This window comes from Protopterus annectens, chromosome 4.part1 (assembly GCF_019279795.1).
Source record: "Protopterus annectens isolate FY-2018-M chromosome 4.part1, PAN1.0, whole genome shotgun sequence".
NCBI classification, from domain to species: domain Eukaryota; kingdom Metazoa; phylum Chordata; order Ceratodontiformes; family Protopteridae; genus Protopterus; species Protopterus annectens.
The window spans coordinates 878153116-878168432 of NC_056734.1; positions in this window are offsets into that span (position 1 = coordinate 878153116).

Here is a 15317-nt window from a genome sequence, read left to right on the forward strand (position 1 = left end):
AAATGCGTTTTTGAAAGGTTGCATTGCACCTATCAGTAGCTTTATTACAAAGCATATGATAGATCATCGAACAAGTAGGCTACAAGCCTTACTTGAATATGCTAGACATGCTGAAAGACACTTTAATAGTAAAAAGAAAAAGAAGACACAAGTCCTTACAGCTGAAGACGGAGCTGAGGTCTTTGTAGTACAGTCAGGTAAAAAGGGTAAGAAAAATGCCCAGGGAAATAGACAATCTGACAAAAGGTCAGAAGATTTTAAAGAGAGAAAAAAGAAAGGTGAGTGCTTTAAGTGCGGAAAGAAAGGACATTTAGCAAGGGATTGCAGGCTAAATAAAAAGGTGACTACAGAAAATAAAGGTGATGAGGACTGACTATATGACAGTGATGAAAGTCAGAAATCATCAGGAAAGGCGAACAAACAAAGGGCAAATGTAAATGTAGTGGAAGGAACAGAGGAAGTGCAAGCAGATGTAGAGGATGAAGAAAGTGAAATTTTAGATTTGGCATTACTGAGCTTGGAGCTCTATCTGGCAGACACAAAACCGGAAGTTACACTTCTGGTGGAGGGAAGGGAAGTAAAATTCTTGGGTGACTCAGGAGCGTCACGAACTTTGATACACCCCTCAAAGTTACCAGAATATTCCGAATCACCTGAAAATATATTAGTGAAAGCAGCAAATGGACAGCTATATAGGGAGCCACTCTCCCATGATATAGCAATAACTGACCCTGTTTCAGGTATGACTCAGAAAAGTAAAATTGTAGTTTCTGCAAAATGTCCAGTAAACTTACTGGGAAAAGATCTTATGCAGATATTTGGCATAGCGGTAGTTCCCACTATGCAGGGTATGGAGGCACAAAGACAAATGGATACGTTCATGGTGCGACCGGAGGGTGAGACTTTTTACTGGTACAGCCCGGACCTAGTTACAACTGGTCCAGGGGCAGTAACCAAGGAACTGATGAATGTAGCCATCAGTAAGGCCCCCTCCCTTGACACTGACCAACAGTATTTGTTACATTGTACTCTATACTACTGTAGCACGCCAGGACCCGATAAGGAATATGAGCAAGAATTATTCAAAAATCCTGCTAACAGATTAGTATTGCGAACCTTATATTGGGATACTGAGGGAAACAGTGTGGTAAGCTGTTCATTACCTCAGGAATTCATGACACTGTATAAATCTAATCGACTGACACATGTCAGCTTGACAAAGAACAAAAGTATGAAATGGGCAGACTTAGCAGAAAAAGTAACAAGATGGGAAAAACAAACTGATTTAGAATTATCAGAACAGGGAATACAAAAACAGAAATTGAATTGGCTAACACGGACACATCCAGCTGTACACTTACAAACTAGTGAAGACAGCTGATTAGCATTCTTATTAGAAGAAGAAGAAAAAGCCTTGTGTGATATACCAAACATTCTTTGGTCAACAGGCAAATCAGATGTAGGACTTATTCAAACAGCAGGACCAGTAACTATTATGCCAAAATTGGCATTTAGACCACAGAAGAGACAATACCCCTTGAGGAAAGATGCAGAGCAAGGAATCAAGCCTATAATAGCAGCATTACTCAAGGAAGGAGTACTGGTAGAATCTCTCGATTCACCATGTAATACCCCTCTATTTCCTGTTAAAAAAGCAAACGGGGAATGGCGGATGGTACAGGATTTACAAGCTGTAAACAATGCAATAATACCTAGAGCACCTACGGTGCCAGACCCACATACCTTGTTGAATGATTTGAAGCCACAACAAAAATATTTCACTGTGGTAGATATAAGCAATGCTTTCTTTTCAATACCTATACATCCTGATAGCCAGTATTGGTTTGCATTTACATTTCAGGGTAAAAGATATACCTATACTCGGCTACCACAGGGAAACTGTGAAAGTCCAACGATATTTGCACAAGAAATGGCAAGCAACCTGGCAGGGTTTACCACACCAGGAGGTAGTCAGATTCTACTTTATGTAGATGACATTTTGCTAGCAGCTCCCACCCAGCATCAATGCAGGGAGGATACAATAGCATTATTGAAATTTTTAGCAGCACAGGGACACAAAGTAAACAAAAGTAAGTTACAACTTTGGAGAAAACAGGTTAGATACCTAGGATATGTAATATTCAATGAAGGTAGAATATTAGACGAAGACAGAAAAACAGCAATTTTACAGGCACCTAAACCAGTAACCAAGAAGGAAATGATGTCCTTCTTGGGAACGACTAATTTTTGTTGAAGCTGGATATCAAACTATGCTTTGGAATCTGCTCCACTGGCTGATTTAATATATAAAACACCAATGGCAGCACAAGATGTATTACAATGGACACCTGAAGCAGAAACAGCTTTCTGCAAACTAAAACAATTGATAGCTTCATCATTAGTTTTAGGACTTCCGAATTACCACAAAAGATTTTTTCAGACCGTAGATTGTAAACAGGGATACATGACGTCAGTTCTGACGTAACAGCATGGGGATAAGCAACGCCCCATAGCTTACTATTCATCACAGTTAGACCCAGTGGCACGATCGTTGCCTCACTGTGTGCAAGCAGTAGTCGCAGCTGCAATGGAAGTACAGGCTTCGGCCTCAGTGGTATTATTCCACCCTCTCACATTGAGAGTGCCTCATGCAGTCGCGATAATTTTACAGCAAGAAAAAATAGTATATCTATCTCCTGCTAGACATCTTTCATGTATGACCATACTGCTGAGCCAACCTCACATGGTAATTGAATGTTGTACAACATTAAACCCATCAACATTACTTCCGACTCCTGTGGATGGCACACCGCACAGCTGTCTGCAGGAAATTGAACAAATAACTTTGCCCAGACAAGACCTCACTGATATGCCCTTGGATGATGCCGAGGTGACATTTTATGTGGACGGTTCATGCAGAAAGGGTCCTACAGGGAAAAATCTAGTAGGATATGCAGTGGTCACAGATACAGAGATTTTAGAAGCCCAACCTTTACAGCATAACCTATCTGCTCAAGCAGCAGAACTGATAGCCTTAACACGGGCTTGCACTCTAGCGAAAGATAAATGTGTGAACATATATACTGACAGTCAGTATGCTTTCTCTACAGTGCATGTTTTTGCACAGCAATGGAAAAATAGGGGAATGATAACATCTAATGGCAAACTGATTAATCATGCGCAACTTATTTTGAACTTATTAGATTCCATTCAGTTACCTACTAAAGTAGCTATTTGTAAATGTTTAGCTCATACAAAACAACAAGATAGAATTTCAAAAGGAAATGCAAGAGCTGATGCAGCTGCAAAGCAAGCAGCCTCAGACTCAGAAACTTTACTTTTAACCGAGGAATTACAACCCTCTGAGATTTTAGATCTAGAAATGTTAAAAACAATGCAAACACTAACTACAAAAGCAGAGAAACAAAAATGGGAGAAACGAGGTGCACTCCTCGAAAATGGACTGTATATCTCCAAAGAAAAAAAAAACAATATTGCCATCTAATTTATTTAGATATGCAGCTTTGTTGAGCCATGGGCAGTGCCATGTCTCAACAGGGGGGATGGTACAGTTAGTAAATCGAATATTCCAAACATATGGATTCACAAACTTTACACAAAAATTTTGTGCAGCATGTCATATCTGTAACAAACATCATGCACAAGGGGCATTCAAACCCAAGCAAGGGAGTTTTCCTACACCACCATATCCATTCCACACTATTTATATGGATTTCATAGAATTGAATAAATGTGAAGGGAAAAAATATTGTTTAGTAATTATAGACATGTTTTCCAAATGGGTAGATGCTTGTCCAACTAAAAATCCGGATGCAGCAACAGTGGCAAAGGCCCTAATAAAAGAAATAATTCCTAGATTTGGCATACCTGAAAGAATCTATAGTGACAATTGGACACATTTTGTTAATCAGATGATTCACCAACTTGGGAGATTCTTTGGGATCTCCTTGAAGAATCATTGTGCTTACCACCCACAGTCTGCAGGACTGGTGGAAAGGTACAATGGAATTTTAAAAAGCAAGTTGAGGAAGTTAGTAAATGAAACACAGAAGAATTGGATTTGCTGTTTGCCTTTGGCACTGCTGAGCATGAGAACAGTTCCAAATGTTAAGGGTTTGACTCCCTTTGAAGTGATATTTGGAAGGGCATATTATGTGCCACAGTGGAAAGCTCTCATGCCTGCAGAACTAGAGGCTGACAGCTCATTAGCTAACTATATGAGGAAACTGTTAACAAATAAAACTGTTTTGCAGTTGAACTCTTTTTCAGATAAAAGACAGACCAGACCGTTGGAAGCAGTGCTGACCCCAGGGTCCTGCGTGTGGCTGAAAGTTACGAAGAGGAAGAATTGGGCGAGTCCAAAGTGGGAAGGACCGTACCAGGTACTGTTGGCGACACCTGCTGCAGTCAAAGTTGCTGAGAGGTCGTCCTGGGTCCACCTGACACACTGTAAACTGGTAAAGAACTTTCAACTTGATAAACATTTTGTGACTGATACACAACAAAGGCAGGATGGCCAAGAGCAAAACAAATAAAAATACAGATCAACCCCAAAGATGTTGTTTAATCATCTTGTTGACTATGCATTTATTGACTATGATTGTGATGACCTTCCTTTTGTTGTGGTTTTTCCTACATATAACCACACAAGTGGAAATGGAGAAACGTGATGAACTGTCTATAGACTGGCATCCAAACTTTAACACATACCTAGCTATGAAGTGTGTATTTGTAGAGACTATGAACATTTCAAATTGCTGGGTTTGTACTGCTATACCAACAGCATATGGAGGACTGTTGATGTCTACTGTCCCCTTGGGGATAAATGAGACTTGGGAGAATTTACTTTTTGATACAGGATCTGTAAGATCACAGGACAAAATTGCATTGTATTTGCCTATTACACAAAAGGAAATTGTATGTTTCTATAAGAATGATACACTCCAAGTTGGTTGGAGTAACTGTAACATAACTATATCTTATAAATGCTACATTAAAGCTAAAGATAAAGGTACTGTTTGTAACACAAATTATGATTCATATTTGAGCTTAATGAAAACAACATTAAGTGATGTGCAGAGAAATCCTGTTTTGCATAAACAATTGCCTGTTATAGATAGGAAAATGTTTCATTCAGAATTAACCCTGCACTAAAGTAGAAAACTGTTATTTTGTTTGTGGGAAAAAGGCATACAAATGGCTACCTGAGAATCGGTCCGGCAGTTGTTTTTTGGGTTATCTAGTTCCGGCCATAAGGCATACTGCAGAATTACCTCTGGGTAAGATACGAAATGTGAGAGATGTAGTCCGAAAATCTGAAGATCCAATCGGAAAACCTGTAAACGCAGTGGGAAAAACCGAAGCTGGTTGGAAAGACCATCATTCCGTGAAAGATAAAGAAAAATTGACTCATATGGACTTGAGTGACAGTGTTATATCCTGGGCTGGAATATTTCCAGCATATGGAGCAGTCAAATCGATCTGGGAGTTGAGAAAGCTGTCGAAGCTTCTCGAAGTAATGAGTAACGCAACTTTTTCTGCTCTTGAACTAGTGACTGATGAACTGAATGCAATGAGAACTGTTGTGCTACAAAATCGAATGGCTCTTGACTTCACCCTAGCGGCGAGAGGTGGTACGTGCGCGCTTATCAAAGAAGAATGCTGTGCGTTCATACCAGACAATCGACACAAGATTAATGACCACCTAGAGGTAATACAGCAGGTATCGACCATGACTGAACCAGGCCCAAACCCACTGATGAACTTTTTCCAGAGTCTGTTTGGTGGGTGGGGTTCAATCCTAATGAATATTTTGATTGCTATTTGTGTTGGTCTGCTCCTATTAGGAACATGCGTCTGTTGTGGGATCCCCTGCATGAAAAGATTAGTCAAAAATTTTGTTGATATATCTGTAACTGAAACTTTGTACCAAGACATTGAATTGGAACTATTAATTCCAGACAAAACTCTTTCCGAAATATAAACTAAATGACTTGCCTAGTTGAAAGTCCTTAAAGGAGAAGGCTAGGGGATGATATAACATTGTTTATGTTTCTGAATAGAATAAAAAGTATTAAAAGGGAGGAAAATGTTAGAAAAATATGTATTTGAACATGTATAAAGTGCTAGTTTAAAAGCAAATAGTATATAATGCATTTTATTCTATTTACAATATGGCAATAAGAATGATTTTACATGTAATTGCTTGAAGCTTTGGAGCTGCTGTGTATTTGAACTCTGACCCTGGCAGTAGCCAGCTCAGCAAGCTTATGTTTTTCACTAATGATTATCTGCTGGGTCAGGAAATTAAATGTATAAGGCATTGAAAATCTTCTTCCTTCCTCTGGGATAATTGGCCTTGTGAATGTTACCAAGATAAGACACAGCTGCTGAAGTAATGTCGCAAGAAGAACAAAGAAGTGTATTACAAGTCTGAACCAACTATTGTATTCGAACAGGCCTGAAACCTTGAAGGAGTAACATTTACAGAAAGACATTATAACTAACCAGGTGCTTTGCAAGGCTGTATTATTCCCATGGGGAAACTTTTTAAAATGTATAACATCAGCTTTTCTTATGAATAGAATATTGTAGACCATAGTGATGTAGGTGCCCTGTGACTAACCACGTCAGTAAGGTGGGCACAGCTTGAATGTAAGACTATATAAAATTGTGTACTTCCTGCATCATGTCAGACAAAACTCTGTACTTGCATGTTTTTTTGCCTCCTGGTGTACACTAGTAAACTTTTGCATCTGAGCCTCCTGTGTTGTTATCATTGTTATTTTTATTTAAAATTTCCTGCTGGGCTATGAAAAAAGAAAAAAAAAAAACACTGTTCATCCAGTTGAGCAAGTTTTCATGCTGGGTTTGTTAAAATTTCTTGCTGGTCACCTTGCAGTCATTCATGGGTTCTATGTCCCTGAGTTGATGTAGAGCCAATGAGAAACTTTCAAGAATGGGAGTGATAAATCAAGTTGATTTTGCAGCATTAACCAAGACAATAACTCAAGCAGGGGATGACTAAGTGAGTAATGCCAAAGTTAGAAGAGGCTGTCTAGTTAATTAACCTACACAGAGTCAAACTCTGTTTTGTTAAGAGACTTGCTCAGGGTCAAACTTTTTACCATTGCTACTAGAGGCAAGATCCTTGATCCTCTAATCCAACTGCCAGACTACCATTAACTTATTTTTGTTTTTGCTTTCTTTGATAAGTCCCTGTTATACAATTTAAAAGAATCAGTAAGGTGACTTAAAGAATGCATGCATTTACACATGGTCCTAAAAAGTGTGTGGGGAGGCATGGTATGAAAACAACCTATAGTCCAAGGTACCCTTAATCCATCACTGGCCAGACGTGTTTTCAATGAAAGTGAGTTTCAATTCATTTTCAATGAATGCGAATTTCAAGGGAAGAGAAGTTTACTGTTGCTCATGCTATGCCTGTTTTCAATGTGAGTTTTGTTTAGCAAATGACCATCAGTGTTGATGCTCTAAATTTGAAATAAAAGTTTTAAATTAATTTCAAATAGCTGTAATCATCATAAACATGAAGAAGAAAACAGTATACACAATGACAGGTTTCAATAGTGTTTATGGCAATTGAGGAGAGGCAGTCAAGCAATGGGACACTGGAATGGCTACAGGGGAGGGGGCCTCTTTTACCCTTTCTAAGATCCCATTTGACCATGATTAGGGGGGGTCTATATTATAATCTCGAAGTTATGGAACATTGAATACAATATGGTCAACACTGTATTATCGAAGCTCCATAACTTCGAAAGTAAAAAAAAAAAAAAATTAAAAATCAAATACTTACCCTAACGGGTTTAAGCAGGTTGACACCATATTACTGAAGTTTCATAACTTCGAAAATAAAAAAAAAATTAAACATCAAAGACTTACCCTAAAGGGTTTAAGCAGGGGGAAAGCCCCCCCTGCACCCCCTGCTACTTAAATATACCAACTCTGAGATCACACTTTAACGTAGTATGGTGTGGAAAGGTAAGATTCCCCTTTCCTACACTGTAGCGAGATCTCGGAGTTGGTATATTTAAGTAGCAGGGGTGGGTGCAGGGGGCTTCCCCCCTGCCTACATTTGTTAGGTTTTTTTTTTTGTTCTACAAATATTTTTATTGTGTTTCAATTCTTTAACAGTTCGATGCATAAAATTCAATGTTTATGCATTCAAACTATTAAACATTCGAGATTATAATATAGACCTGATTATGGTTATGCAAGTGTTACAGCATGGCAGTTAAATTTGCTGCTCAGTGTGTCTTAAACCTGAATGTAATGTTATGTATGTTTAACTTTGAAAATAATGTTATGTTTTGTAAAGTGTTTTATAATAAGTACTATATGTGCTAAATGCTGGTATTGCTTATGACTGTAATCTGCTTGAAACTAGCATTTACTAAATGTTCAATGTGTATTATTATCTTGGAGCTTTTCTCCCCGGGCCTCTGCTGAAAATGGACATGTATCCAGTCAGACTATCCTGTTCAACAAATGTAAAATAAATAAAATAAACCAATTATCCCCTTTGAGAAACAAACCCTGCACCTTCTCTCTACAAGATAAACACCTTAACCATTCTGTCAAGCCCCAACCCATGCAAGCTGATTAAAGCTGCCTTAATCATCTTCTCTGTGTCTGACAGTGTTTGGCACAAAACTTCAGCACTACCAAGTCCTGAACCCAGTTCTCTGTCAATTACAGCATAGTGCATTAGGCTACTAGGCCACTCATCTCTTAAATTTGCCAAATGGTATTTTATTTCAGTCTCTAAACTTGTATTTAGCATGAGTACATACCCTGCACTTGAATGGAAAATGTATCACATAATGCTTTTATTATGCAGTTTTTCCTCAGTTTTAACTATAACATATTAGAAATAATTTATTATTGTTTTTTAAGGCACTACACATTAGTAGTGTAGCTAGGGCAGGGCGAGACGATCAACAGCCCTGGGCACAAAGTGTTGGGGGTGCAATTAGCCAATCATAATGGCTGTTTAATGAAATACTGGCTTTTAAAAGCTAGTATTGCATTTGTGGTCAAACATTAGTACTGTAGAGCTCCATACAGACAGGATACAAACTTTAGCAACTGTTTGCTACAATTTAAAAGAAATGCTTTTTTGGGTAAAGTATGTTAAAGGATGGTTGAGGGAAGGGAACTGAAATGGGACCTGAATGGCTGGGGCTGGAGGGGGATGTGTATCATGCATCTGACTACTAGGAACATCTGCCTTTTATTCTGGGGGCAGAGGGTTAGAGCTAACTGTTACTTACAGCTTATTACAGTGAAGTGCTTGATTTTGTTGTGTCCTCGGAAATATAAATCATCAATTGGGCAGTACTGAGGGTAAAGTGGCAACAGTGCTAGACTAGATGGTACGAAACTCATGTAATTTTTTTTCAGGTGTGCATCTCTTAAAAGTGTATAGTATTTGCTTTATGTTCTGTGTAACTGTGCACTATACCATTGCATAACTGAACCACTTGATAATGGATGGGCCATTAATGGTGTAAATCAGAGCAATTTTCATGTTATGCCCTACATCATTCTTTCAAGATTATTTTGCTAACTGTAAGCACTACCATTACTGAAATGAAACACATGCACATGCATAGCCTCTTAATATTGGTTTACATTGTGCACATATATACTCTGCATTTTTTTATTAACACATTGCATTTGAAGTTAAACATTGACAGTGTACTGAAAAGCATGCTAGTCAAATGCTGTGTAACATATCGTAAGTACCTGAAATGTCTAACCTGAATGACAGTAGGTCATGGTCAAAGTAAATATGTCAGTATGGTTTGTTTTCATTTATATAAATGTATGACTGCCTATGTCATAAGTGATAATTCAATAAAGATGTTTCTTGTTTAAAAAATGAAAAATTGTGATACACAATGTCTCCTAAAGATAAGGTAGGTAAAGGTGCATGTTATCTTAAAGAGGGGCTGTCATGTGAGGTGGGTTATGACTTGCTGCATTGACATGATCTACTAAATTCAGGCAGTCCTACAAGCACTGATCTCACAGTGCTGCAGGACTGAGACCTCGAATGGGAGGTTCTGCTACATGTAGATGAACCCCGACATGTCCTGCATGAAATCTGTTATGTTTGCTCCCCCCACTACTGTTTCTACTACCATCCTGTGAAGCACTTGTACTGCGGAGTGATATGCCCCCACATGTGCGGACATTAACTCATCTTCCCTCTCCAACACTGACTCTTATTTGAATCTGGTAAATTCTCACTAGTGTTTGAATGAAGGTGGACATGGATGCTTGGAGTGTCACCATACTATGGATCAATGTAATCAAGGCACTGTCTCTACTTTCTGCCATTTCCATCCAGTGCTGGAAATCCTCACATACACCCTGTGGAACTCAGACCATTTTCAGTTACCTCTTTGTGACAGATCACCGAGCCTTCACAATATGAAGAAACATTTGTTGCTGGGTAGCCAATGCTTTACATGTTTCCTGAGGCAGCTGTGACATATGACTGTGCCTGGCACCCCTTCATAAAGGTATCGCTGACACTGTTCCCTCTGAATTTCTGCCATCCTCCAGAAGGTGTTCCCATAGGTCTAGAGATACTGGTGTTGAGGTGCATTGGTTTCTCTCTCTACAAACTGTGGTATATTGTCTCCGTGTACTTCACATTGTGATCTAATGTTACTTCCTGCAGAGTTACTAACATGTTGTGGGGTGTGACATCCCAACATTAAACATCCCAAGTGTGTTACACTTTCCTCAGGCTTTCTCACAGATATAACTAAGTTATCATCATCTCATCATCACCATCAGCCATTCAGTTACTGATATCTTCTAAATTTGCTGATATAATACAACTGCTTGTTTCACTTGCTGACCCTGAAAAGAATTCATTGAATACATCTGTATTCAGATACTGGTATATACAACTGTATGCTGTATAATGAGGTGTGGAAGTCACTTACCATGTACACTCTGTACAATGTCATCTTGTACAGAAGTGTATGGTTCACCTGTCAATAGTAATTGTCACATGTAACATGCAATCATTTTTCTGGCCATTCATTTTTCTAAGTAAATATGTTATAGTGGTCAAACCAACTTCCTGAGCAGATGTCTGTTGATGCTCCAGATGTGAGAAATAGCAAGTGCCCATACTATCGTTGATTCTGCCAGAGCCGTTCTCATCTGTTTTCTAGTCATTCCCCTGAATGGAGAGGAGGTATTCCTCATAAGGTATTAAGGAATAAGTGTTTGATGCCCCTGCCAGTAGTGCTATGGATAAATGCATTCTGCACTGCCTTTGTTCTGTCACATCCTATTATATCATTCACCCTCTCCTGCACTGTGTTACCTTGCTGTTACTTCCATGAACACATTTGTATGCATAACCACTTCATTCTAGGCCTTTACCCTCTCAGCTTGGTTGGGTCCCCCTTTTCCAAAAAGGTATTTATCAGATGCCCAAAGAGTTGCCATGAGGACATGATTCTCCTCATTGCTAAAATGATCTTTTATCTGACTGGATTCCTGCTGCATAATTTGTTTATCTAAAAAAACACACAAAAGTAATATACTGAAGCTTGATCCACTCACCACTCAACAATACAGCAATGAATGCAAGCTTGCTTTCAGCACAAATAAATCAATTTGAGTACAAGCACATTTACATTGATGTAATACCCTTATACATACACACATACTGCATGTCAGATGTCACCCATTTAAAACCATGTTGCAATGACTTGCACCAATGTATAATAGTATTTCAGACACTTAGCATTACATCGTCATCTAATGACAGTGGAAGAGAGCTCTTTCCTTCCCTACCAATTTTCTTTATTTACACCGCCATTTTTTATTCATGAGTGACAAAGACTTCAAGCAATGTACTAATATCATGTGTAGCATAATCAATAGATGTAAAAACATATTGTAAACATTAGTGCTCCACATTGCCATCACTAGTATTTCCCCTACACTTCCAGTAGTACTGTCATGCATTCCTACATATACATGTCCCTCTTGGCATCAATATTAATATGCATTAGCAACATCTGACCATCAGATCAAAGAATTATACAATTCTTCTTCTATTAAATGTTGTATAAATTCAGTATAAATTGTTGCCCAGTAATTCATAACCTTATTGTTATTTTTACTTAAAATTGATAAATGTTGCTTTTTCCCGAAACATTGCCAACTAATTTGAGTGACTGCAATTAAACATGGTGGCATTATACTTATTAATGTAAAGTCATGCTCATTTATGCATTTTGTATGCTAATAAGGTTTAGTTATCTCTATGAATCACAGTAATGTATGAAAGTATATATCATGTAACTGAAACTTGGGTCACCATGGATGAGTTACACTGAGCAGCAATAAGTAAACCAGCCTTGGTAAAGTGCAAATATCCCTAGGCACTGAAAAAGGGAAAAGAAGCAAACACCATTAATACTGCATGATCGTGACACCTAATTTATGCCCATCTTGTATGCTGCAACATACCTTATCACCTCCAAACACTCTTACAGCCAAGTAGCAGCAATATTTATTTATACAGTAGAGTGAAAGAAAAAACACATTATTTACTGATGTAATACTTACAACATAAGTAATGCATGCCTTTAAATTAAATTATACAAAGAAAGATTACATTACTGCACTGCATAAAAGACATATATTAATTAAAAAATGAAAGGTTTAATAAACCGGCTTTCATTTGCCATTGGCAAAACTGTAAAACTATTCTTTTAAATAAGTATATAATTACATGACAAGGCAGTTTGATAAAAAAACAAACTAATAATAGCAGTGCCTTACTCAATGACCCTACTTTAGTTATGGTGATGTCACACCCCAGAGGATTTGTTTTCAAACCTGTGAATTAGAACCATGGGCGTACATTTTTCACTTGATATTGGCATCATGAGGTAAAGCTCCAACCTGGTCTGATAAGGAGATGAAAATCATGATCTACGACTTTTAGGACCCTTACCTGGACAAGACTGAAAGAGCAGTAAATAGCAGAGAGTGGACAAATATTGACATCAGGCAGCAGTTGGGTGAAACTTATGATCCTTGACATGGATCACCCATTCAAGGCACCATGTCACCACAGATGACCTGCAAAGGTACAGGCTAGACCAGCTGGCTGAGTGGGTCAACCTGATAGAAGTAAAAAGGCTAGAGTTCTACAGTACATATTTTAACATTTTATTGTGAAATCTTAGCTACAATCTGTTTTAAAAGGCATACTACATCCATATTACATAAATGCAGGTATAGCCAAGAAGCAGAAGAATAACTGCTTCGACCAATACACTGGGAAGGTACTATGAACCAGCTCTCCACCCCCTTTTCAAGTAAAGAGCAGAAAAAAAATCACCTTCATTCACTGTAATAAGCCGATTGATAAGCGATCGGTATATTACAGTTAGATCTTCACCCCTCCCCTAGCTCTTGTACAAAAATGAAAAAAAAAAACATATGTCCTTTCTACAGGCAGATCATCCAGGTGGTAAGATGCATGGCATGCCCTCCCCTCCTTCCTGTTCCAACCATTGAGGTCCTATTTTTGTGTCCCTGCCCCTAATCATCCTTCAACATAATTGTGTATTTTAAACTACAGCAAACTGTTTGCTACAAATGCAACAAACATTTGCTACAGTTTATAGCCTTCCTGCATAGAGCGCTCATACTTTAATTGAAAAAACAATCTCCTATTTAAACTTTAGCAAACTGCTCACTGCAATTGTAGCAGTTTACACCACATACAGAGCACTGCAGCATTCAGATTTGACTGCAAATGCAATACCTGTTGCAGTAAAGAAAAATCCAGATTGGCTGATCACACTCCCAATGCTTTGAGCCCTGGATAATTGTCCCTGTTGACCTGCCCTAGCTATATTACTGCTAAGAAGAAATGTATGTGCAATTGCAAATATGTATCTATATGAAATCCAAAGGTATGAGTATTCATAAACCTATCTGGAAAAAGAAATTAATATGTATACAAATATGCCGTGTTCATGTGCAGACACTTTATATAAATACAAATGTGCATGATTTAGTAAAAAAAATATGCATATTGTAAATGTATATATATGCATGCATCTTTCTCTTTCTCTCTCTCTCTAACTCCCTATATATATATATATATATATATATATATATATATATATATATATATATATATATATATATATATATATATATATATATATATATATATATATATATATGTGTGTGTGTGTCTGTCTGTGTGTGTGTGTGTGTGTGTGTGTGTGTATATATAGATATATATATATATATATATATATATATATATATATATATATATATATATATATATATATATATATATATATATATATATATATATATATATATATATATCATGAGCTCTATTCAATAAAGCATACACTGTAGCACACCGTTTAGTATTCAGTAAATGGCTGTATACACAATAAACATTGTAGCATGCTAATTACAGCATAAACAGCTGAATTGTATGCTAATCAACCAATGTAAGATAGGGGAGCTATTCAATAAACAATCATGTAGACTCAGTGTAGGTTTTCCCTGTGAATTGCAAAACCTACTGAAATACAGCACCAGAAGTTACTCTACACGGAAACAATATTAGGAGCTGCTTTTTCAATTATACATGTGTGTGTGTACAACATGCCGAAGTATTTGCTGCAGATGTTGCTAATAGACCTCAGTCAAGAAGGAGAAGGGTGTTTAGATGCCATTTAACTTTTCATGGTCTGCACAAGGTGGAAATTGTAGAGCACTACAGAGTGGATAGAGACACACCACAGGAACTCTGAAACCTCTGTCATCCTCACCTGAGAACAAGGGCCAACTGAGGGGAACCAATACCAGTGGAGACTAAGGTATGTGTAGATCTTAGAATATTAGATACAGGAACCTGCCAGAGACCAACAGGGGATATGCTGTGGGTGTCACAGGCATCAGCATCCAGGACCCTGCATCAATTCCTGAATGCCATACTGCAACATACCATTGACCACATACAGTTTCCCCATTCACCTGAAGACAGATCCAGAGCTATGCAGGTGTTCTACGCTGTAGAATGCATGCACATCAAAATCAAATCACCACCTGGGGAACAGGGAAGGGTGTACATAAAGAGAAAGGGCTTCCGCTCCATTAACCGCCAGGTCATGTGTAATGCTAAGAGAGTCATCCTGAATGCGTGTGCTGGCAACCCAGACAATTACCATGACTGGCATATCTTGTACTAC